Here is a 27019-nt window from a genome sequence, read left to right as displayed (position 1 = left end):
AGATTGGCTGAGCAGGTGTGCCAGAGGCTGAAGAAATATGCTCAATTTGATGGTTCAGAGAGGCAAGGATTAAACTGGGGGCTTTAATTAGAACAAGCTGCCAAGGTGGAACCTTGATGTTCTTTTTTCTTTTTCTTTTTTTTTTTTTGTTTTTTTTTGTTTTTGGTTTTTGGTTTTTGGGTCACACCCAGCAGTGCTCAGGGGTTACTTCAGGCTGTCTGCTCAGAAATAGCTCCTGGCAGACACGGGGGACCATATGGGACACCGGGATTCGAACCAACCACCTTTGGTCCTGGATCGGCTGCTTGCAAGGCAAACGCTGCTGTGCTATCTCTCCGGGCCCACCTTTATGTTCTTTTAATGGACTGAGTTTATAACCAAGTGAGGAACAACTGATGGACTTTGTAACAAGGATTGGAGCATCTCAATAGTTTTCCATTTGCCTTCGTTGGAGCAGCAAAATAGGAAAAATAGCTAGTGTATGCCTGGATATGAGTCAGGTTGCTGTTGGAGTAAACCAGATGTGGGAGGAAGGTTGAATCAACGAGGAAATGTTGCTTCTTTATTTAGCACCCCTGTGAGTAGTATATGCCCCAGGGGGAGGCACTTTTCTAAGTGCTTTAACATTTTTTGTTATTTAATCTGGATGTAAAAAATAGTTAAGAGTGGAAGTAGAAGATCTTCAGTTAGCTGTGGAGATGAATGAGAATGGTTCATTTTCTTAAAATCAATTTAGAAGCATCGTTTATGTTCTCATAGGCATTGGTTTCAGGGTGTAGCCCAGGGGTCCTCAAACTTTTTAAACAGGGGGCCAGTTCACTGTCCCTCAGACCATTGGAGGGTCTGACTCTAGTAAAAACAAAACTTATGAACGAATTCTTATGCACACTGCATATATCTTATTTTGCAATGAAGAAACAAAACAGATACAAATACAATATGTGGCCCATGGGCCATAGTTTGAGGGCCACTGGTGTAGCCATTGAGAGTTAGTGTTGATCAAAGTTGGAAAGAATTACCAATTGCTTGTTGCTGGCAGAGGAGCTTTCCCTCAGAGAACTCTGGCTTCTTCTGGAAATGTAGCTGGGACTGGGAACCAGCTCATGGGGGACTCAGTGAGTGGGGTGAACTGTCTGAAGCTGAAGTCCTACTCCAGGGAAAATTGAGTTTTGACATCATGCTTCTTCCTTTTGTGTCTGTTTCAAAAGAGATTTGAACTCCTTAAATTGTTTTTACCATAAAGGAGACATTTAGGTTCAAGATTAAACAAAGTAGACTCCTATAGTGAGTAGGACATTTGCCTTGCGCTTGACTGATTTGGACTTGATCCCCACATCCAATTTGATCCTCCAAGCCTGCCAGGGGTTATCCCTGAGCTCAGAGCCAGGTTTAGCTCTTCATCACTTCCAGGTTTGGGACTTCCACCCCCACCCCAAGTAAACCTAATGATCTAATTCAGTATTACTTGATTTCATAATTCAATTTATAATTTTTTTCATTGATAAATACTGAGGTTTAAAATTTGACATCAGGGGCCTGGAAAAAATAGCATAGGGACTTCGAGAACTCCTGCCTTGATGAGTTAGAGTCTACATATTTTATTTTATTTTTTGGTTTTTGGGTCACATCCTGCAGCGCTCAGGGGTTACTCCTAGCTCTATGCTCAGAAATCGGCCCTGGCAGGCACAGGGGACCATATGGGAAGCCAGGATTCGAACCACCGTCCTTCTGCATGAAAGGCAAACGCCTTACCTCCATGCTATCTCTCCGGCCCTGTGTCTACATATTTTAGGCATCAACCCTTCATGAGGTGTATGAGCCTGATTGATATCTCTGTTGCCTGAGATGCCAGGTGCTGCCAGGGCCCAGTGTGTTATGGGTGGTACAGAAAGGAGTGTGACCTCTGGAGAGGACCATAATTGAAAAAGAACATAGCTGCCATTGTGATCTCCAAAGGTTAAGTACTAAAACACCAGGAAAAGGTGTGCATCAATGAGGCCTGTGAACAAGTGTGCAAGTACCACGCCCTAATGTTTGACTAGCAGCAAGTCGCACCACCATGCATGTGTGCAGTTCTCATCATCCATCAGTGAATGGAAGGTCATGGCAGGGGAGTGAATTTTGAAACACATATTTGAAAGATGATCTCATTGGAAATCAGAAAAATCTATTGTAGGTGGCTGTAGTCTCCATAATAGCTGAGAGTATTCACAACAGTTTAGCAGTTTGGCATAGATGTCATGGTCTTACCCTGTTTGTATCTTTGCTGTAGCCATGTTCTTGCCTCGACTGAAATGGGGAATTTGGGAGACCTGGCTCAGGTAACTCAGCATTGGCCCAATCTTATGACAAGTTTTACCTGACTTGGTTCTTCAGTTCCTGTGTCTAGGTTTCTTACCCTTTTGGCACTAGAACTCTGACCTCCAACAATTGGCATTTCTCTTTGAGCCTTTCTTGTTACGTGCTTTGGTATTCCATTTCCTGCTTTGTCATTCAAGAGAAGGAAGTACTCATCTCCAAACAAAACTTAAGCAGAATCAAGATTTCTGTTGACATAGCTTTTAAATGATTAAACCCAAGCTGTGGCCCCACATTATTTCCTGTTCTTTGCCTTTATGTTTAATATATCTGAGAGTAGAACATCTGTTGTTCTCTTTCAGAGTCCCTAGTGCTTTCTTTGTACTGGTGATCATCCTCTCTCGATAGCATTTTCTGCCTTCATTAGTAGGCTTCTTATTGCCTCCACTGTGCTGAATGTTCAGCCACTAAACAGCCTTATGACTTTACTGGTATTTCTTGTTTGAAGCTGTTCTAATTGTCCCTTTTAGCTGATTGCCCATATTTTAAATATGAAATGTGATATGTAGCCTGCCCATATGGTTCAGTCCTCAGTCCTGGCTTGTTCCTTTACTGGCCATATGTGGTCTTTGTTTGCCATCTCACTTGTATGTTGGGAAGATAATTTGATAGCTGTATAAGGATGGAAAACAGTGCTTTCTTGACTGTTCCCCCTCCTAATTTCTGGGTGATGTTACAAAAATGCTGCTAAATGGATTTTCTAGCAAAAATTTTATTTTGAGTTTAGTAGTTGGTAGGTGTTTTAGTTTTATTTTAAAAAAAAGACCAGGATCACTTGAGGGTGCTCAGTGGCTGCTTTCAGCCAATTTCTCAGAGGTGTTCCCTGGTTTTGTTTGGACGGACTGTGGTAGAGATTGAACCACATGCAAAGTCCCAGCCCTCTAAGCAGTCTCGTTGGCCTACTACTTGATTCTTATTTTGCATCTTAATTTTTATGTTTGTTAAAATGAGTAAACTTTACTTTTTTTTTAATTTAAACACCTTGATTACATACATGATTGTGTTTGGGTTTTAGTCATGTAAAGAACACCACCCATCACCAGTGCAACATTCCCATCAACAATGTCCCAAGTCTCCCTCCTCCCCACCCGACCCCCGCCTGTACTCTAAACAGGCTCTCCATTTCCCTCATACATTCTCATTATTAGGACAGTTCAAAATGTAGTTATTTCTATAACTAAACTCATCACTCTTTGTGGTGAGCTTCCTGAGGTGAGCTGGAACTTCCAGCTCTATTCTCTTTTGTGTCTGAAAATTATTATGCAAGAATGTCTTTCATTTTTCTTAAAACCCATAGATGAATGAGACCATTCTGTGTTTTTCTCTCTCTCTGATTTATTTCACTCAGCATAATAGATTCCGTGTACATCCATATATAGGAAAATTTCATGACTTCATCTCTCCTGACAGCTGCATAATATTCCATTGTGTATATGTACCACAGTTTCTTTAGCCATTCGTCTGTTGAAAGGCATCTTGGTTGTTTCCAGAGTCTTGCTATGGTAAATAGTGCTGCAATGAATATAGGTGTAAGGAAGGGGTTTTTGTATTGTATTTTTGTGTTCCTAGGGTATATTCCTAGGAGTGGTATAGCTGGATCATATAGGAGCTCGATTTCCAGTTTTTGGAGGAATCTCCATATCGCTTTCCATAAAGGTTGAACTAGACGGCATTCCCACCAGCAGTGGATAAGAGTTCCTTTCTCCCCACATCCCCGCCAACACTGTTTATTCTCATTCTTTGTGGTGTGTGCCATTCTCTGTGGTGTGAGGTGGTATCTCATCATTGTTTTGATTTGCATCTCCCTGATGATTAGTGATGTGGAGCATTTTTTTCATGTGTCTTTTGGCCATTTGTATTTCTTCTTTGTCAAAGTGTCTGTTCATTTGTTCTTCCCATTTTTTGATGGGATTAGATGTTTTTTTTCTTGTAAAGTTCTGTCAGTGCCTTGTATGTTTTGGAGATTAGCCCCTTATCTGATGGGTATTGGGTGAATAGTTTCCCCCACTCAGTGGGTGGCTCTTGTATCCTGGGCACTATTTCCTTTGAGGTGCAGAAGCTTCTCAGCTTAATATATTCCCATCTGTTAATCTCTGCTTTCACTTGCTTGGAGAGTGCAGTTTCCTCCTTAAAGATGCCAGTAGTCTCAATGTCCTGGAGTGTTTTTGCCTATGTGCTGTTCTATATATCTTATGGTTTTGGGTCTGATATCGAGGTCTTTAATCCATTTGGATTTTACCTTCATACATGATGTTAGCTGGGGGTCTAAGTTCAGTATTTTGCAAGTGGCTTTCCAGTTGTGCCAACACCACTTGTTGAAGAAGCTTTCCCTGCTCCATTTAGGATTTCCTGCTCCTTTATCAAAAATTAGGTGATTGTATGTCTGGGAAACATTTTCTGAGTATTCAAGCCTATTCCACTGATCTGAGGGCCTGTCCTTATTCCAATACCATGCTGCTTTGATAATTATTGCTTTGTAGTAAAGTTTAAAGTTGTGAAAGTAATTCCTCCCATATTCTTTTTCCCAATGATTGCTTTAGCTATTCTAGGGTGTTTATTGTTCCAAATGAATTTCAAGAGTGCCTGATCCACTTCTTTGAAGAATGTCATGGGTATCTTTAGAGGGATAGCATTAAATCTGTATAATGCCTTGGGGAGTATTGCCATTTTGATGATGTTAATCCTGCCAATCCATGAGCAGGGTATGCGTTTCCATTTCCGCGTGTCCTCTCTTATTTCTTGGAGCAGAGTTTTATAGTTTTCTTTGTATAGGTCCTTCACATTTTTAGTCAAGTTGATTCCAAGATATTTGAGTTTGTGTGGCACTATTGTGAATGGGGTTGTTTTTTTAATGTCCATTTCTTTCTTATTACTATTGGTGTATAGAAAGGCCATTGATTTTTGTGTGTTAATTTTGTAGCCTGCCACCTTGCTATATGAGTCTATTGTTTCTAGAAGCTTTTTGGTAGAGTCTTTAGGGTTTTCTAAGTAGAGTATCATGTCATCTGCAAACAGTGAGAGCTTGACTTCTTCCTTTCCTATCTGGATTCCCTTGATATCTTTTTCTTGCTTAATCGCTATAGCAAGTACTTCCAGTGCTATGTTGAATAGGAGTGGTGAGAGAGGACAGCCTTGTCTTGTGCCAGAATTTAGAGGGAATGCTTTTAGTTTTTCTCCATTGAGGATAATATTTGCCACTGGCTTGTGGTAGATGGCCTTCACTATATTGAGAAAGGTTCCTTCCATTCCCATCTTGCTGATAGTTTTGATCAAGAATGGGTGTTGGACCTTATCAAATGCTTTCTCTGCATCTATTGATATGATCATGTGGTTTTTATTTTTCTTGTGTATTATGTTCATAGATTTACGGATGTTAAACCATCCTTGCATTCCTGGGATGAAACCTACTTGATCATAGTGGATGATCTTCTTAATGAGGCATTGAATCCTATTTGCAGGATTTTGTTGAGGATCTTTACATCTGCATTCATCAGCGATATTGGTCTGTAATTTTCTCTTTTCATAGCATCTCTATCTGGTTTAGGTATCAAGGTGATGTTGGCTTCATAAAAGCTATTTGGAAGTGTTTCCGTTTGTTCAATTTCATGAAAGAATCTTGCCAGGATTGGTAGTAGTAGTTCCTCTTGGAAAGTTTGAAAGAATTCATTAGTGAATCCATCTGGGCCTGGGCTTTTGTTTTTGGGCAGACATTTGATTACTGTTTTAATTTCATCAATGGTGTTGGGGTGTTTAGATATGCTACATCCTCTTCCTTCAACCGTGGAAGATTATAAGAGTCCAATAATTCATCCATTTCTTCCAGGTTCTCATTTTTAGTGGCATAGAGTTTCTCAAAGTAGTTTCTGATTACCCTTTGAATCTCTGTCATATCAGTAGTGATCTCTCCTTTTTCATTCCTAATACAAGTTATCAAGTTTCTCTCTCTCACTTTCTTTGTTAGATTTGCCAGTGGTCTATCAATCTTGTTTATTTTTTCGAAGAACCAACTTCTGCTTTCGTTGATCGTTCGGATTGTTTTTTGGGTTTCCACTTCGTTGATTTCTGCTCTCAGCTTTGTTATTTCCTTCTGTCTCCCTATTTTTGGGTCCTTTTGTTGAGCACTTTCTAGTTCTATTAGCTGTGTCATTAAGCTACTCAGGTAAGCTCCTTCTTCCTTCCTGATGTGTGCTTGCAAAGGTGTAAATTTTCCTCTCAGTACTGTTTTTGCTGTGTCCCATAAGTTCTGATAGTTTGTGTCTTTATTGTCATTTGTTTCCAGGAACCTTTTGGTTTCCTCCTTGATTTCATCTCGGACCCACTGATTATTGAGTATGAGGCTGTTTAACTTCCAGGTGTTAAAGTGTTTCTTCTGAGTCCCTTTGGAATTCACAAATAATTTCAGAGCCTTGTGGTCAGCGAAGGTAGTCTGCAAAATTTCTATTCTCTTGATATTATGGAGGTATGTTTTATGAGCTAGCATGTAGTCTATCCTGAGAATGTCCCATGTACATTGGAGAAGAATGTGTATTCAGGTTTCTGGGGATGGAGTGTCCTATATATATCCACTAGGCCTCTTTCTTCCATTTCTCTCCTCAGGTGTAGTATATTCTTGTTGGGTTTCAGTCTGGTTGACCTATCCAGTGTTGACAAAGCCGTGTTGAGGTCCCCCACAATTATTGTGTCGTTATTGATATTATTTTTCAGATTTGTCAACAGTTGTATTAAATATTTTGCTGGTCCCTCATTCAGTGCATATATGTTTAGGAGAGTTATTTCTTCCTGCTCTACATACCCCTTGATTAATATAAAATGTCCATCTTTGTCCTTTACAACTTTCCTGAGTATAAAGTTTGCATTATCTGATATTAGTATGGCCACTCCAGCTTTTTTATGGGTGTTGTTTGCTTGGATAATTTTTCTCCAGCTTTTTATTTTGAGTCTAAGTTTGTTCTGACTATTCAGGTGCATTCTTGTACGCAGCAGAATGTTGGATTGAGTTTTGCTGGGTACAGTATTCTAGGTGAAGCATTCATTTCATTCAGTCTTGTCACAATATCCCACCACTGCTTTCTGGCATTGAGTGTTTCTGGTGACAGGTCTGCTGTAAATCTCAAGGATGCTTGCTTGAATGTAATTTCCCCTTTTGATCTTGCTGTTTTTAGAATTCTGTTTCTATCTGTGGGATTTGTCATTGTGACTAGGATGTGTCTTGGGGTGGTTTTTCTTGGGTCTCTTTTGGTTGGTACTCTTCGAGCATGCAGGATTTGATCACATTTATTCTTTAGCTCTGGAAGTTTCTCTTTAATGATGTTCTTGACCGTTGATTCTTCCTGGAAATTTTCTTCCTGGGTCTCCGGGAATCCAATGATTCTTAAGTTGTTTCTGTTGAGCTTATCATAGACTTCTATTTTCATCTGTTCCCATTCTTTGACTAATTTTTCCATTGTCTGTTCATTTGCTTTAAGTTTTTTTTTCTAATCTCTCCTGCTGTATGGAATTGTTATGTATCTCATCTTCCACAGCACCAAGTCTATTCTCAGCTTCTGATACCCTGTCCCAGAGCTTATCCATTTTGTCATTCACTTCGTTTACTGAGTTTTTCAGGCCTGTTAGTCGAGATGTTATTTCAGTTTGGAGTTTTGTGATTTCTGTCTTCATATTTTCTTGGTTCTTATTAGTGTTCTGTTCAACTCGATCCATGGTTTCTTTGAGTTCATTGAGCATCTTCCATATTGGTAGTCTAAAGTCCTTATCTGAGAGGTTGATTAGTTGGTTGGTCATTATCTGGTCATCAGAATTGTTATCTTCATTCTCTATGTCTGATGCTGGCCTGCGTTGTTTCCCCATTGTCACTCTTGTATTGTGGGTTTTTCTATGTGTTGTAGTGGTATTCATTGGCTATATGATGCAGGCAGCACACTCCTCTGGCTCCGCCCTTTCTGGATGGGCCGACTTACCTCTAAAGAGGGGAATCTTTCATGGATGAAGCCTCACACAGGATCAAATCTTAGGCCCGAGCACGCAGCAGAGAAGACAGTCCGGAGAGAAATGCTTGCTTCTGTGATCCAGCACAGTTCTTAGTGTGATTTTTTTTTTCTTGTTGCGATGGTGTTCTTTTCTTAGAAAGAGTGCAGGGCCGCGTAGCGAAGTGGAGCGGCCATGCTGTGCTGGAGCCTCTTTTCGGCCCACTCCCAAGAGGTTCACGCAAGAGGACAGTAGACAGACACACACGGGCAGCACTCATAGTTTTTCCCAGTCGGGCCCCACTCGGCAGGCGTAGTTTCGTGGATTTTCCCAGCCTGGCATCACAAACAGGGGACCTGGCTTCTGCAAAGCCTAGCCGGTTTTAATGTTATGGAGTACCGTCCTGGAATTGGCCTCTGGGAGAGCGAGTTTTCTGGAGCCTCTTTTCGGCCCACATGAGGATGTGGACATACGCATGAGGACAGTAGATAGACACACACAGGCAGCACTCACTTTACTTCTTTTTTAAACACACACCAGAATTAAAAATAAATCTGTTTAATGGAGGAAAACTGTAGAAATCTAATTTTAAATGATAAAATTTGTTTTTTTAAAATAATGAGTTGTAAAATATTTTATAGTAGAAAATCATATGAAAATTTAGACATCTATACTTCCAGTTATTTACAGATAGATGATACAAAGGTAGTTATTAACTTAGTAAAAACAAACTGAGGCGATAGCACTGTCGTAGGGCATTTGCCTTGCATACAGCTGACCTGGAATGGACCTGGGTTCAATACCTGGCATCCCATATGGTCCCCCAAGCCTGCCAGGAGCAAGTTCTGAGTACAGAGCCAGAAGTAACCCCTGAGCACCACCAGTGTGGCCCCCAAACCAAAAGAATTAATTAATAGCCATTATTATTAATAGGATAACATTGTGACAGAATAATAATTTGGGGCCATACTTGGCAGTGCTCAGGATTTGTTCCTGGTTTTATGGTTAAGGGGTCATAGTGGTTGTGGATGGTGAACCAAAGTTAGCCACATGTAAGGCATGTGCCTTAGATCCCTAGATTTGTATTAGATGTATTCAGTGGATTTTTTTTTTTTTTGGTTTAAAATAAATTTTTGGTTTGTTTCTTTTTGTAGTAATGTTGTAGTAACCCTATTCACATCACAAAACTTCTGAGCAACCAAGATGTCTTTCAGCAAGTAATTGAATAAGTCAACTGCTACACCCAGACAATAAAATATTACTCAATATTTAAATGAGATGAACTGTGGTGCCATGAAAAGACTTGTATAATACTTAAATGGCCTTTACTGAGTGAAAGAACTCAGCCCACGAGGCTGGAGAGATAGTACAGTGGGTAGGGTGCTTGCTTTGCATGCAACCAATCCTCACCATCAGGAGTAATTCCTGAATGCTGAGCCAGGAATAATTCCTGTGTGTCACTAGGTATGACCCCCAAAATAGCAAAGAAGTCAGTCCAAATAATGCTACAGTGTTTTGATTCCAATTATATGACATTTCAGATAATTGAAACTAAGATAAGGTAGTAAAAAGATGAGCAGTTGCCAAGCATTGGAGTGGAGCAAGAAGGAATTTGAGGATAGTGAAAATATACAATACCAAAATGATGGGTACCAGTGCTTAAAACCCACAGAATATATGTAACAGGACTCTAGTATTATAAACCAAGGATTCTAGGTGATAGTGATATGACTGTGTGGAGTTTTCATTTGTAATAAATGTATATCTCCCTGTAGTGGAAACATATTGAGCAGGCTATGTTTGGGGGCAAGTGATGTGTGGGATATCTCTGTTCCTTCATATAAAAAATTTTTTTTTATAAAATAGCAAGTTTTGCTGCAGTATATGAATGATCATTGTTGGACGAAAGAAAATGATGTCATTAAAATAGCCTTAGCAATAATATCTATGTAGGTAGGGTTAGATGGGCAATTTTGTGCAATACAGTGAATTGCCAGTGCTTGATATATAGAGCCTGGACAGTTCAAATAGAAAATAAGTCACTTACCAGTGGTCGGCAACCTTTTTTTTCAACTGAACCAAATCTTGCCAAAACCACGATTGAAATTTATTTTGAGAGCCACACAGGGCGCGCACTGACAGAGGCTAGGAGCAGAGTCCTGACTCCTGGAGTGGCCGCCCGGCACACAGAAGAGCCAAATTAAAAGTGTAAAGAGCCACATGTGGCTCGTGAGCCCCAGGTTGCCGACCACTGACTTAGACAGATGGGTAAAGTTGTTACTTCATCTCCTTAGAGGCAGAGACAATGGAAAGATGACTTGGTGTGATTCTACATGGAATATTCTTAGGATCTGAACTTCAAATTTATGGCAGACAAAACAAGAGATTACTTTTCATAAAGATGAGATTTGATGACTAGAGACAGGCTACAATAAACAAGGATATGTCAATAATTGTCCTACATCATTGGAATATCACCCATTGAAATCATAGTAAAAATGTATAGGCTTTCAATATAATGTTTGAATATGTGTGTGTATATATGTATATATATATATAATTTGAGGTATGGACACTGAATAAAATGAAGTGATTACATAAGTTTGAAATATATATAATTTTAAATGATTATATAATTTGAAGTGTAGATATTGAGTAAAATGAAATGATTGAAATATGAAGGGAAAATTTAACTCATTAAGCTTTCTGGTATAATTGTGAGCACATATGTGACTTTTATTTTGTTTTGGGGCCTCATTCAGCAGTGCTCAAGACCTATTCCTGTCTGTATTTAGGGACCACTTCTGACAGGACTCTGGGAACCATATATTGTAGTGCAGGGGTATCGAACAGGATTTTTACCCTCAAAATGGCAAAATGCAATATGTGTTTAATATATTATTGTTAAAATTATATGCTTTTGTGTGAATGTTTGTTTTGGCAGGTCACTGTGTGGTGTGGCTCTCTGACTCTCACAGTTTAAATTTTTGGCTCTTTGTGTCGAACTTGTTCGCCACCCTTGCTGTAGTGTTAAGGATCAAACATGGGTCAGCCACATGCAAGGCAAGTGCCCTACCTGCTGCACTTCTGTTCGGACTTTTTAAAATGAGGTGTTTGCTGCTGGTGGGAATGTAGATTGGTCCAGCCTTTTTGGAAAACAACATGGATATTTAAAAAAAAAAAAGAAGAAGAAGAAGAAATTGTGCTTCTGTATGATCCAGTAATACCACTCCTAGGAATCCAAAAACACCACCCAAAAAAGCCCTCTATTTTTTTTTTTTTTTTTTTTTTTTTTTTGGTTTTTGGTTTTTGGGCCACACCCGGCAGTGCTCAGGGCTTACTCCTGGCTGTCTGCTCAGAAATAGCTCCTGGCAGGCACGGGGGACCATATGGGACACCGGGATTCGAACCAACCACCTTTGGTCCTGGAACGGCTGCTTGCAAGGCAAACACCCCTGTGTCATCTCTCCGGGCCCAGCCCTCTATATTCTTATGTTCATCATAGCACTATTCACAATCGCTATTCACTATTCAAAATCTGGAAACAACCCAAGTGCCCAAGTACAGATGAGTAGCTAAAGAAACACTGTACATCTACATATTGAAATACTATATAGCTATCAGGATAAGTGAAGCCATGAATTTTGCTTATACAATTAAGCTGAGTGAAATGAATCAGAGGGAGAGATATAGGATAATCTCACTCATTTGTGGGGCTTAAGAAAAATAATAGATAGTATGGTAATAATACCCTGAGACAATAGAGATGAGAATCAGGAGGACCAGTCCATGGTAAGAAGCTTGTCACGAAGAGTGGTGAATGTAATTAGGATAGTAAATGGTCCACAATGACAGTGATGGTTGGAACTGATTACTCTGAACAAGAACAGTGCTGAAAGGGGATAATGTGATATACATGGTAATCCTTAATTAGCAATAGTGTAAACCACTGTATCAAAAAAGAAAAGAGAGGGAGAGAACCAGGAAGAGGAAAGAGGGAAAACTGGGGACATTGATGGTGGGAAATGTGCACTGCTGAATGTACATTGTATATGACTAACTCAATCATAAACAATTTTATTGGTGGGTGAAAAAACAACTGTATTATGAACAACCTTGTAACCATGGTGTTTAAATTCTAAAAAAGTGTAGAGTGTCAAAAATCAAATAAAATTAGGTGTTTGAGTTGTTTATTAATCCTTAAATTTGCTTCCCAGAATTTTCCTTCTGTCATGTATTTAACTCTCTCTGAATGGTGGATATTATTTGTGGTATTATTATATGTTTGTTGGATGTTATTTGTGGGATTATATAAATAGGTTTTCTAATTTAGGATGGTGTTGAAACTTCTCAAAATCAAAATTAGTTTTCAATAACATTATTGAAAATAAATATTGTATCAAACCAGTCACTCCAGTTTAGAAGCAGGGTGGAAAGTGGTGGTTCTTAACCTTGGTTGTATATGAAAGTCACCTTGGAGAGTTATCAGAACATCCTGACCATTTTCAGGGACCTAGGGTCTATTCTAGAGATTCTCCTAAGATTTAAGCAATTGCAGGAGAGTGCCAGCAAAGACCTGGATCAGAGCAGAATATTTGTTCTTGTCAGAATGCTAAGACAGAATATGAAATCCTCCCTCTCCCCTCCCGTCCCTCCCCTCCCCTCCCCTCCCCTCCCCTCCCCTCCCCTCCCCTCCCTCCCCTCCTCTCCTCTCCCCTCCCCTCCCCTCCCCTCCCCTCCCCTCCCCTCCCCTCCCCTCCCCTCCCCTCCTCTCCTCTCCTCTCCTCTCCCCTCCTCTCCCCTCCTCTCCCCTCCTCTCCCCTCCTCTCCCCTCCTCTCCTCTCCTCTCCTCTCCTCTCCTCTGCTCTCCTCTCCTCTCCTCTCCTCCCCTCTCCTCTCCTCCCCTCCCCTCCCCTCCCCTCTCCTCCCCTCTCCTCCCCTCTCCTCCCCTCTCCTCTCCTCTTCTCTCCTCTCCTCAAGACCTGGATCAGAGCAGAATATTTGTTCTTGTCAGAATGCTAAGACAGAATATGAAATCCTCCCTCTCCCTTCCCTTCCCTTCCCTTCCCTTCCCTTCCCTTCCCTTCCCTTCCCTTCCCTTCCCTTCCCTTCCCTTCCCTTCCCTTCCCTTCCCTTCCCTTCCCTTCCCTTCCCTTCCCCTCCCCTCCCCTCCCCTCCCCTCCCCTCCCCTCCCCTCCTCTCCTCTCCTCCCCTCCCCTCCCCTTCCCTCCTCTCCTCTCCCCTCCCTCCCTTCCCCTCCTCTCCCCTCCCCTCCCCTCCTCTCCCCTCCCCTCCCCTCCCCTCCCCTCCTCTCCCCTCCCTCCCCTCTCCTCCCCCTCTCCTCCCCCTCCCCTCCCCTCTCCTCCCCTCTCCTCCCCCTCTCCTCCCCCTCCCCTCCCCTCTTCTTTTCTTTTTCTTTTCTTTTCTTTTCTCTTTCCTTTTCTTTCCCCATTCTTTTTCTCTTGTGAAGCAAAAACATTTTTATTAAAACTAGTTTAGAGAGACGTGAAGGGAGGGGAAGCAAAAGTATGTGTTAAAGAGAGAACACATGCTTCTCCAGAGTAGAAATAGGCAAGCAGAGAGACTTAGAGACAAACTTAAGTGAGATACATGTAAGAGAGAACACAGGAATACATACATTCAAGGGAGAACAGGAACTTGAAGAGCCTGTTCGTTCACATTTTTCTAAAAGTTAAAAAATTAATTTTCAACTTGATGCCCATGTAAACATTCCAGATGCATAGCCAGGTACTTTATTATTACTAAGTTATTGCCTTCCCTTTATTTTACCTATGATAAATTCTAATTCTGGGATTTGGTGTGGGTTCCCTAACCTTTTTTAGGGATTGTGTTTGGGTCACTCCGGCTGCACTGAGGGATCATTCCTGGAGGAGTTCAGGGACCCGATCATATGTGGTGTGGGTGCTCACCCTACCACTGTACTATATATTCTGTCCCATGAATACCTAATCTTTAGCACTGAGCTTATTCATCTATTCTTTGGTTTATTAAATGGATTTGTTATATCATGATGTAGCCCTGTTTTTCTGTTATGTTTGATTATAGTTACGTGTTCTGATTATACTTCTTTTCTGGTTTTGCAATAATCATTATAATGGTTAGAACTAGAAAATTTATATTAAAATCTTAGTTGGAAAGGGGAGTGAGAGAGAGAGTAAAAGTGTCTGCCATAGTGGCAGTCTAGGGTAACTGGGAACATTGGTAAAAAGAAATGTACACTAGTGAAGGGGGATGGGTGTTGAAAATTGTATGTCTAAAACTCAATAAAATTCTTTCTTTGTTTTTGGTTTTTGTTTTTGGACCACACCCGATGATGCTCAGGAGTTATTCCTGACTCAGAAATCACTCCTGGCTTGGGGGACTATATGGGACGCCAGGGGATCAAACCATGGTCCCTTCTAGGTTAGCCCGGGCAAGGCGGATGCCTTACCCTTTGCGCCACTGCACTGGCCCCCAAGAAAATTCTTTTTATTAAATTTTAGTTGAAATTGTATAATTAACATCTGTGAAAACTTACTTTGTATATAAATCTTCCCATTACAAATATCTTTTCATTTGTTCAAGATCTTTTATATCATTCAAGAATTTTTTCCTTTTTTTTTTTTGGTTTTTGGGTCACACCTGGCAGCGCTCAGGGGTTCCTCCTGGCTCTATTCTCAGAAATCATTCCTGGAAGGCTCAGGGGACCATATGGAAGACCTTCTGCATGAAAGGCAAACGCCTTACCTCCATGCTATCTCTCCGGCCCCGTACCTTTATAATCTAACATAAACTTTTGTACCTCCACCTCCACAAAATGACTTGGTGGAATATTTATTATTCATGGATATTTATCAAAAGCAGCAAGAAATAGGTTTTCATATTTACTCTCCATTCCTTCTCCCACCAAAGTATTTACTGCCAGTGAAATAGCTACTGAGACCAATGTTCTCTAGTCAGACAAGAACACGGAAATCAGTTGAAGAGAGGAGTCCCATAGAGAAAATCTAAACTCCAGAACTCAATGGCCATATCCCAATAACCAGGCCTGTGGGTTATTGAGATGATACATGGACACTTTGACTTCCAGAAAGCTGAACAAAACCTAAGTATGAGGGCAGGATGAAGCCTGAGGCAAAGATAATGGGAAATGGTAAAAAAAAAGAAAAAAAAAAAAAAGAAAAGGAGGGGTTTCCTCCTAGGACTTTAACTGGGAGCTTAGTGAAATTTTTGCTTTCTTCCCATCATGGAATTGAATTTTGAAATACTTCTATGTATGATACACACTTAATCACCTAAAGTAAGTATATATAATGGCATATTAACTGATATCCAGGAGTCAGAAACAAAAAATCCAGTAAAATGTGTACTAAGTAACAGCAGCAAAAACTATGATATGCACCAAAATAACAAATGTATTTCAATTCAAAACAGAGAGTAAGCAGAGAAGCTTATTATTCATTACTCAAGCTAAATGTGGAGAGCTGGAGATAATATAAGTATGCCATGATACAAGAAAATTTAATCACTGCTTTAAATGTTAAAAAAAAGTCATAAAATGTAAAAAAAAAGTCATGAAATGTATATTAACTGTTGGTTATCTGGAAGAATAAAAAGGACATAAATATTCTATTTAAAAATAGAAATGAGGTGAGGGGGCTAAAGTGGTGGCACAGAGGGGTAAGGCGTCTGCCTTGCCTGCACTAGCCTAGGACAGACCACGGTTCAATTCCCTGGCATCCCATATGGTCCCCCAAGCCTGGAGCGATTTCTGAGTGCATAGTCAGGAGTAACCCCTGAGCGTCACTGTGTGTGGCCCAAGAACCAAAAATAATAAAAATAATAAAAGAATAAAATAAATAAATGAGATGGAGATAAACTTAGTATGGAAAGTATAAAATTTATATTAAAAAAGGAAAAATTTGGGGCCTGAGAGATATAGTATGGAGGTAAGGTGTTTGCCTTGCATGCAGAAGGTTGGTGGTTTGAATCCCGGTGTCCCATATGGTCCCCCATGCCTGCCAGGAGCAATTTCTGAGCATGGAGCCAGGAGTAACTCCTGAGCACTGCCGGGTGTGACCCAAAAGCCACACACACACACACACACACAAAAAGATTATAAAGGTACAAAGTTGCCAGGTTATGTCTGCAGGCTCTTGTTTTCTGACTCAGATTTTTGTGTTTTTAAAAATACCATGTTATTTCTGGATTTTTAGAATAGTTACTTAGCAGAACTTCTGAAGTTTCAAAGGAATACAAGCAGATCACCTCAGGGAGACTCTAAGCTTAGTGAATAATGGGTTCTTTAGATGGTTTGTTATTTTTTTTGCATTCTATAATATGTGATATTTCTGCAGTAGACTTCAAGCAAAAAGCATTGGAAATATGCCAAAGATGTCATAGGACTTCTATGTTTAGAAAGTGTTTTCAATGGGAATAGTTGAGACAAGGATAAATAAACATTTTTAGGAACAGATGTCCAAAGCACAAGCAAAAAGTCTTACTTTTTCTATCCATTGAAATTCTACCAGAAGTTTAAAAATCCTGTTGGACTAAGTAATTCCATTTACAAAGAAGAGATACTTAAAAGTATTTAGGAATAGAAGTAGAAAGACATAGAAAGGGCATTTGTAACATACACATTTTTCTTTGAGCACACAAGAGGCAGGTTAATGAGAATTATGCAGAATCCAAACAACTCGTAATTAAAATGTTTTTCTTTTGGTTAATTTATGAAGCTATGCATAAGCTTGAAAGTATAAGTGACTGGAAATAGCTAAAAATTGCTGAAGATGTTGAGTAATAATTGATGAGAATTAGTTTTAATTAAAAACTTAAAAGTGGGCCCAGGGAGATAGCACAGCGGTGTTTGCCTTGCAAGCAGCCGATCCAGGACCAAGGGTGGTTGGTTCGAATCCCGGTGTCCCATATGGTCCCCCCCGTGCCTGCCAGGAGTTATTTCTGAGCAGACAGCCAGGAGTAACCCCTGAGCAAACCAAAAAAAAAAAAATTAAATTAAATTAAAAGTATGGTTTTGACACAAAAAGATTATTTTTGAGCAGAATAGAGAATCCAGAAAAATGAATTTGAGCATGGATTTAGTTTATATTAAAAGAATGATATAAATGACATGATTTTAGTAAGGAACTCAGAAAGATAGATTGGGGAAAAATAAAAATTGCCTGTATTAACACAATCCTCAGATGAATTTTAGTTGGGTAGAAGCTTAAAAGAACAAAGAGAGAAAAACACCACCCATCACCAGTGCAACATTCCCATCACCAATGTCCCAAATCTCCCTCCTCCCCACCCGACCCCCGCCTGTACTCTAGACAGGCTTTCCATTTCCCTCATACATTCTCATTATTAGGACAGTTCAAAATGTAGTTATTTCTCTAACTAAACTCATCACTCTTTGTGGTGAGCTTCCTGAGGTGAGCTGGAACTTCCAGCTCTTTTCTCTTTTGTGTCTGAAAATTATTATTGCAAGAATGTCTTTCATTTTTCTTAAAACCCATAGATGAATGAGACCATCCTGCGTTTCTCTCTCTCCCTCTCTCTCCCTCTCTCCCTCTCTCCCTCTCTCTCTCTCTCTCTCTCTCTCTCTCTCTCTCTCTCTCTCTCTCTCTCTCTCTGGTTCTGGCTAATCTGGATAGAATAATGTCTCTCTCTCTCTCTCTCTTCTCTCCTCTCTCTCCTCTCTCTCCTCTCTCCTCTCTCGTCCTCTCTCCTCTCTCATCTCTCTCTCGTTCTGGCTGATCTGGATAGAATAGGCTCCCTCCCTCCCTCCCTCTCTCCCTCCCTCCCTCCCTCCCTCCCTCCCTCCCTCCCTCCCTCCCTCCCTCCCTCCCTCCCTTCCTTCCTTCCTTCCTTCCTTCCTTCCTTCCTTCCTTCCTTCCTTCCTTCCTTCCTTCCTTCCTTCCTTCCTTCCTTCCTTCCCCTTTTTAAAAAAACAATTGACTTATTTTCAGAGCAAGTTCAATTTCAGATTTCAGGGGAACTGAGCTGAAAGCTCACTTTCCATGTATCCTCCCCCCAAGGCCTCAGTTTTCCCATCACTGACAGTTTATACTAGAATGGTACCTTTGCCATAGCAATGAATCCGTGTCACATCACCCAAGATCATAACTCGGTATGGTTCACCTTGGTGGTGAACCTTCTGCTTGTCCTGACATGTGGCCATCATTGCAGCTCAATGAATGCGTTTAACGTGTGTGTGTGTGTGTGTGTGTGTGTGTGTGTGTGTGTGTGTGTGTGTGTGTGTGTGTGTGCGCGCGCGTGTGTTTGGTGAGTGAGGTCCAGGGACTGGAATGTGAGTTGTGCATACGTGTGTGTGTGTGTGTGTGTGTGTGTGTGTGTGTTTGTGTTTGGAGAGCGAGGTCCAGGGACTGGAATGTGAGTTGTGCATACCAGAGTCTGGGTTTGGTCCCTCATACTGACTGCACCATCCCCTAAGCTCTGCCAGCAACTGTTCTGTGAGAATTGTTGGGAGTAGCTCCCAAATAAAAAAGTTTAAAATCCCCTAAATTCTCTTAATTTACTCCTCCCTTTAATATCTGCTGGCAGTCACTCATCTTACCTCCTTAATTTTCTTTTTTTCAGAAGACCATATAATTGGAGTCCATAATAAATAGCCTTTTTCACTGACTTCTTCCACTCAGGAATATATGTAAATTTTCCTCAGTTCCTTCTATGACTTGATAATTCCATTTCCTTTTAGCTCTGAATCAGACTTCATTATATGGAGGTGTCACCCCCCCCTTAATCCAATTATCTACTGAAGGACACCTATGTTGTTTCCAAGCTTTGGCAATTATGAATAAAGCTGCTATAAATATCTGTGACATAAGTTTTTAGTTCCTTTGGGTAAATACCACGAAGCACAGTTGCTTGTCTAGTTTTTTTTTTTTTTTTTTTTTTGGTTTTTGGGTCACACCCGGCATTGCTCAGGGGTTATTCCTGGCTCCAGGCTCAGAAATTGCTCCTGGCAGGCACAGGGGACCATATGGGATGCCGGGATTCAAACCGATGACCTCCTGCATGAAAGGCAAACGCCTTACCTCTATGCTATCTCTCCGGCCCCGCTTGTCTAGTTTTGTAAGAAACCTTAACACTGTCTTTCTAACCAATGGTTTTACTTTGCATTAACACCAGTAATGTAGGACAATTCTGATGGCTACCTGTCCTGACTAACTTTTAGTGTGTCAGTACTCTGTATTTTCTCCATTTTAATAGATACCTTTATGTGAGTGGTGTGTGAGTGCGTGCATGTATGTGTATGAGAGAGATATGAATGGTATCTCATCATTATTTAATATTGTGTCTTCCATGAATTATGGTAAAAGGGACATTTTAAGCTTATTTGCCATTGTATGTCCTCATTTATGAGGAGTCTGTTCCTATGTTTTGCCTACTTTAATTTTTTTAATTGACTCACCACGAATAGTGAAGGATTGAGTTTGGATTATATTTACAATATTCCAACACCATGTATTTTCTTCACCATTGTTCATTTCCCATGACTGATTTCCCCTTTCTTCTCTCTTCACACCCCCTCTTTCCATCTCTCCCTTTTTTTTTTTTAATTTTAGGCACAGTGGTTTGAAGTACTGTTACTGATCATGCAGATCACTTTACGTCCTCTCAGCACCCAGTTCTTATGCAGAATGATCATTTCCAATTATTATTATCATAGTGGTCCCTTCTCTGTCCTAAGTGTACCACCTTCCCTATTTATATTGCGTTTGGATAGTATTACCATACTCTGGATTTTAAAATATATCCTACAAAAATAGTGTGATCATCCTATGTCTGTCCCTCTCCCTCTGACTCATTTCACTCAGCATGATATGGTCCATTATCTATCCATGTGTAAGCAAATTTTTGTTACTTCATTTTTACTAATTTCTGCATAGTTTTCCATTTTATTCCATTGGGGTTGGGTCACACCGGCCAATGCTCAGGGGCCACTCCTGGCTCTATGCTCAGAAATTGCCCCTGGCAGGCACAGGGAACCATATGGGATGCCGGAATTCGAACCACCATCCTTCTGCACGAAAGGCAAACTTCTAACCCTTACCTCCATGCTATCTCTCTGGCCCCCATAATTTCTTTATCCACTCATCTATTCTCAGACACTTAGGTTGTTTCCAGATTCTGGCTATTTTAAATAGTCCTGCAATGAACATAGGAGTGCAGATGCCTTTTTTTGCATTGCATCTTTGGACCCCTGGGGTATATTTCCAGGAGTTGGATTGCTGGATTATACAGAAACTCAATTTCTACAGCTCTTTTTTCTTTCTTTTTTTGATGATTGTCCATATTTTCCAAAATGGCAGGACCAGTCAACTTTAGTCAACATTACCACCTGTGATGAATGAGAGTCCCCTTCTCCCCAAATTTATGCCAGTCCTGGTTACCTGTTTTTAAATTGGATTGATCCAGCTGTATTTATTAGATAATGTATCCCCCCCCCCTTGAAATAGTAAATTTCCTCGCCTAAAAGAAGAAAACTATGTATAGATTAGGCATGTACAATAAATATGTTTGGGATTAATATTATCAAAAATTGGGTTGATATTTTTAATGCTGAGTTTTAAAATCCTCCCTTTTTGGGGGAGATAGCATGTTCGGTCACACCTGATTGTAGGGTCAGGATTTTCTACCACCTCTGCACTCAGGGATCACTCTTGGATGGGGTGCAGGGGACCATATGTGGTACCTGGGATAAAACCTGGGTCATCCACATGCATGCATGGCAGCACACTACCCACTGTGTCTCTGTGGCCCCTCAACATTAAAATTCTGTATGTATTTGGATACCATTCCTGTCAGAAGATTTATTTTGCCTCTATTCCTTGACCAAATTTAAATTTTATGAGAATTTAGGAGCTTTATGATAATTAAAAAAGAATCATTTTAAACATGTTATATTATAGCATTACCATACAAAATTCCATATTTATTTGTATATGCACTTTAACAGAATAGATAGTTCAGATTTTAATTGCCCTATTTTATTTGTTTAGGTCTTCTTTCTTTCTCTCTCTCTCTCTCTCTCTCTCTCTCTCCTTCCTTCCTTCCTTCCTTCCTTCCTTCCTTCCTTCCTTCCTTCCTTCCTTCCTTCCTTCCTTCCTTCCTTCCTTCCTTCCTTCCTTCCTTCCTTCCTTCTTTCCTTCCTTCCTTCCTTCCTTCCTTCCTTCCTTCCTTCCTTCCTTCCTTCCTTCCTTCCTTCCTTCCTTCCTTCCTTCCTTCCTTCCTTCCTTCCTTCCTTCCTCCCTCCCTCCCTCCCTCCCTCCCTCCCTCCCTCCCTCCCTCCCTCCCTCCCCTTCCCCTCCCCCTCCCCCTCCCCCTCCCCTTCCCCTCCCCTCCCCTCCCCTCCCCTTCCCTTCCCTCCTTCCTTTTTTTTTTTTTTTTGGTTTTTGGTTTTTGGGCCACACCCAGCGGTGCTCAGGGGTTACTCCTGGCTGTCTGCTCAGAAATAGCTCCTGGCAGGCACTGGGGACCACATGGGACACCGGGATTCGAACCAACCACCTTTGAGGTCTTTTTTCTTACCTAAACAATTTTGTTCAGTTTTTAGTGGAGTTATTCCTAGGATGTTAAACATGACATTGGAAGTTTGCAGTTTGTAGTTTGATGCCTTAATTGTGTCTCTTTCTTTGGTGGGGGAAAAGTTTAAGGCCATATTCAGCAGTGCTTAAGGGAATACAAATTGTGGCGAGATTGAACCAGGGACATGGCTGCAGCCTCAGGCTAGGCAAGTGTCTCAACCTTTATGTCTCTGATACTTTCATGTGTTCTTAAGAATTACATTGTAGTATGTTAGCTGAATTAAAAAAAAAAGGCAAAAACTGCACTATAGAGTCAGAGATAGAGCTCAGTGGGTCAAGTTCATGCAAGACTTTCAAATCTACAAGCTTTGCATGCAGGAGGTCCAAGTTTGATTTCTGACACCTTCTGTAGCCCCCCCACACACTCCCAAGATTACTGAAAGCAACTCCTGTGCACACAGCCTAGAACCTCAGTCCCTATGCACTGTTGGGTGTGGCCCAGAAACTAAATAAAACAAAAATGTTGCTAACAATATTTATTCTTGTAAGCTTACAGATTTTTTTAAACTGTTATAGTAGAATGTAGGGAAATGCTATAATTTAATTTTAAGATCTTAACTCCTGCTTACCTAGCCTGCTTAACTTTTATATCCAAACTACTAGAAATTATGAGGGAAATCACTTAGCATAACCAAGATTGAAAATCATAATGACATATGAAATTGGAGGGAACACATCAATAGATGAAAACTTTTATCTAACTCTATTTTAAAATATCAGTGGTTAAAATTTTTTATGCCCTTCACCAATTTATTGTTTATGAGTGTAGGTTGTATATACCTGATTTCATTAGACCTTTGTGAATAGAGGTAATGGTAACTGTTTATTCTATGTTGCAAATATTTTTTTTTCAGTTTTTTTGTCATATGTATAAACATGTATATAATCTGTTGACATTTAAATTTGGGGGAGGGGTCCACACCCAGCAGCGCTCAGGGGTTACTCCTGGCTTTTACACTCAGAAATCGCTCCTGGCAGGCTCGGGGGACCATATGGGATGCCGGGATTCAAGCCACCGTCCTTTTGCATGCAAGGCAAATGCCTTACCTCCATGCTATCTCTCCAGCCCCTTAAATTTTTTAAATTTATTTTCAATTCACACCAGATATTCTCAGGGGTTTATTCCTGGTTCTGCTCTCAGGAATTACTCCTGGTGGTGCTCCAGAGGCCATTTGAACCTGAGCTAGCCTCATGCAAGGCAAATGCCCACCTTCTGTAGGCTCAAGCCTCTCTTATGACATTTTAAAATTAACAATGTTAAATTTATTCAGTATTTTAATAACAGTTCAGTTTATGTACTCTTATGTACATTTTTACTACATTATAAAACTAATTTATAAATTCCATTGATCAATATCAGGTTGTTTTGTGATCTGAGAATTAAATGAATAGATCTATTTACTGTTGTTTTTTGGTAAGCATAAAGTCAATAAACATTTATTAAAACACAAAAATATAACTAAAATAATTTATTTGATAAAGGTTTAGTTGTTTTCATAAAAATTTGATATTTTTCAAACTTTAAGTATTTTGGAAGGTAATGTAGTTGTTTTTAGAGAAAATTTTTTCTTTAGGTAATAAAGTTTTTCCTAACTTTTTTTTCTTTGTTGGCAAAATTTCTCTTAATATGTTATTAGGATTTTCAGGAATTCTTTTGCTTAATCTATATTAATACTTTTAAAGAAGCAGTTACTCTAAATGAAAGGTCATTTACTTTTTTTTTGAAGACTATTCAAAGTCTGGATATAACTATCCAGGTCTGTCTTGTTATCTTGTTTAGCTTCATTAGTTGTAAAGTAAAGGAAAAGAAAGTTTTATAACTGTTATATACTTAAGAGTTTTGAAATTTGCAAATTTTAATTAAAATGTATTTCACGTGAATTACCTTAAATCTTAAATATGTTCTATCTTCACTTTTATTTCCAAATTGTGAGTTAGAATGATTAAACTGATTGCCTCTTTACTATGTTTATGATGCCTTGAAGTGATCTAATAAAGTATTTTTTTTTTAAAGTAAAGTATTCTTAATGATCCAAACAGTTTTTTTTTTTAATTTCAGATCTAATTTTCCCACAATGACATTTGTTAGCAAAGTCTTTCTTTATAATACACAGTGTTGGATCATGAAACAGTAAACAGACAGGGCATTGTTCAAAATAAATAGTGTGCACTGTGTTCAAAGGACTGAATTTTTGTTTTGAATTGTTTTATATGATTTTAGTTCTAGAATACAATACATATTGTATTTTAATTTGATGTGAGACAAAGATTTAGTTGAGGTACTATATTTCAGGTGAAGTTTATAATAATTTGATACTTTTTTATGAGTTTTATAATTCAACATACTATTTTTAGTTGAGTAGGTTTATTGTAGGAAAAACAATTTTTTATGAACTTGGAGTCTGTCTATTTAGGAAAAAGATATTCTCTAGATACACACACATATCTGCAGACAGGAGTTGATTGTTGAATAGCTCTGCTAGGCTTCCCTTTTCAGAGAAGAGCATAATCTTAGAAGTGCATGTGAAAATGCAGGTTAAGGTGGGCAAGTGGAATTCTACAAGTTCTTGCAGCATTGTGTAGGCAGTTGCAGTGGTGGTGGTGGGCTATGAGGAGGAAAAAGGGAGGATTCTGAGGGTAAAGAATGAGAAGGGGTCAGTATGATTTGCAAACTGGAAGATCAAGATCAAGGCAAGTGGTTAAACAGCAGGGAGATATGCAGATGGGCTGTGAACACTTAGGAGAACAGAACAGATGAAAGGTGAAATGAATGGACAGGTAGTTTGGGGTGCTGTGATCTGGTTTGTCAAAACTGTTTGCACTGCTTAGTACTGATTGGAGTGAATCCTCCATCATTTTTAACTCTTTTTTTCCACCTCTCTATGAGACCTAGTAACATGCAAGAATTCTCACCTCCTCTTCTTTTTTTTGCCCCATGTCTTCATCATCTTAGTCTTGGTTGTGGGAGTCTCCCCTGGATTCTGAAATGACTGCCTTGATTCTGCTTTTTCTTTTCTTTTCTTTTCTTTTCTTTTCTTTTCTTTTCTTTTCTTTTCTTTTCTTTTCTCTTCTCTTCTCTTCTCTTCTCTTCTCTTCTCTTCTCTTCTCTTCTCTTCTCTTCTCTTTTCTTTTCTTTTTTCTTTTCTTTTTCTTTCTTTCTTTCTTTCTTTCTTTTTCTTTCTTTCTTTCTTTCTTTCTTTCTTTCTTTCTTTCTTTCTTTCTTTCTTTCTTTCTTTCTTTCTTTCTTTCTTTCTTTCTTTCTTTCTTTCTTTCTTTCTTTCTTTCTTTCTTTCTTTCCTTCCTTCCTTCCTTCCTTCCTTCCTTCCTTCCTTCCTTCCTCTCTCCTTCCTTCCTTCCTTTCTCCTTCCTTCCTTCCTCTCTCCTTCCTTCCTTCCTCTCTCCTTCCTTCCTCCTTCCTTCCTTCCTTTCTTCCTTCCTTCCTTCCTTCTTTCCTTTCCCTTCCCTTCCCTTCCCTTCCCTTCCCTTCCCCCTTTCCTTCCCCCTTTCCTTCCCTTCCCTTCCCTTTCCTTCCCTTCCCTTCCCTTCCCTTCCCTTCCCTTCTCCCTTCCCTTCCCTTCCCTTCCCTTCCCTTCCCTTCCCTTTTCCCTTTCCTTTCCTTCCCTTTCCTTCCCTTCCCTTCCCTTCCCTTCCCTTTTCCCTTTTCCCTTTCCTTTCCTTCCCTTCCCTTCCCTTCCCTTCCCTTCCCTTTTCCCTTTCCTTCCCTTCCCTTTCCTTTCCTTTCCTTCCCTTCCCTTCCCTTCCCTTTTCCCTTCCCTTCCCTTCCCTTCCCTTCCCTTCCCTTCCCTTCCCTTCCCTTCCCTTCCCTTCCCTTTTCCCTTTCCTTTCCTTTCCTTTCCTTTCCTTCCCTTCCTTTCCCTTCCCTTCCCTTCCCTTTTCCCTTTCCTTCCCTTCCCTTCCCTTCCCCCTTTCCTTCCCCCTTCCCTTCCCTTCCCTTCCCTTCCCTTTCCTTTCCTTTCCTTCCCCCTTTCCTTCCCTTCCCTTCCCTTTCCTTTCCTTCCCTTCCCTTCCCTTCCCTTCTCCCTTTCCTTTCCTTTCCTTTCCTTTCCTTTCCTTTCCTTTCCTTTCCTTTCCTTTCCTTTCCTTTCCTTTCCTTTCCTTTCCTTTCCTTTCCTTCCCTTCCCTTCCCTTCCCTTCCCTTTTCCCTTTCCTTCCCTTCCCTTTCCTTTCCTTTCCTTCCCTTCCCTTCCCTTCCCTTTTCCCTTTTCCCTTTCCTTCCCTTCCCTTCCCTTCCCTTCCCCCTTTTCCCTTTCCTTTCCTTCCCTTCCCTTCCCTTCCCTTCCCTTCCCCCTTTTCCCTTTTCTTTCCTTCCCTTCCCTTTTCCCTTTTCCCTTTCCTTTTTCCTTTCCTTTCCTTTTTCCTTTCCTTTCCTTTCCTTTTTTTGGTTCTGGGTCACACCTGGCAGCACTCAGGGGTTACTCCTGGCTCTGTGCTCAGAAATCGCCCCTGGCAGGCACAGGGGACCATATGGGATGCCGGGATTCAAACCACCGTCCTTCTGCATGAAAGGCACATGCCTTACCTCCATGCTATCTCTCCGGCCCCCTGCTTTTGCTTTTTCTGAAATCTTCAAAGAAGCTGGAGCATCCGATAGCAATAGCACAGTGGTAGGCATTTGCCTTGCACATAGTTGACCTGGGACAGACCTGAGCTCAGAGCCAGGAGTAACCCCTAAGCACTGCCAGGTGTGCCCCCTTCCAAATAAAATAAATAAATAAAGGAGAAGCCAGACCCAAGCTTATTTCCTGACTTTTAGTTGTATTTCGAATAAAATGTTTATTTCCCTACAGACTTCTAACACCTGGGTTCCTGACTACTTATTTTGAACCCCTCTCACATTGCCCTTTAGCCCTGCTTTCTTCCCAGGGATCCACTCCTTTGCTTCTCAAACATGTCCTCTAGGGCTCCTTGCTTTCTGTTTCTGGAACTCAGCCTCACTACCCCTTCATCATCATTTTGATGTTTCACCATGGATTCTTCTGAGTATGCTCTCCATCTTTAAATCCTCTAACCCATCCCTGCTTTATGTATTGTCTTCTTTCATCGCACATGACGTTAATTAGTTA

The 27019-nt window shown here is 40.4% G+C and overlaps 1 protein-coding gene across 1 annotated transcript in view; it reads left to right on the top strand.

The window, feature by feature from the left end:
- The window catches only part of FRYL (FRY like transcription coactivator), a 263554-nt gene that overhangs the window by 70481 nt on the left and 166054 nt on the right, over positions 1 to 27019 (top strand). The window lies entirely within an intron of this gene.

Source organism: Suncus etruscus, chromosome 16 (genome assembly GCF_024139225.1).
Source record: "Suncus etruscus isolate mSunEtr1 chromosome 16, mSunEtr1.pri.cur, whole genome shotgun sequence".
In the NCBI taxonomy this organism is placed as follows: Eukaryota; Metazoa; Chordata; class Mammalia; order Eulipotyphla; family Soricidae; genus Suncus; species Suncus etruscus.
This window is presented reverse-complemented; position numbering and strand designations above follow the sequence as displayed.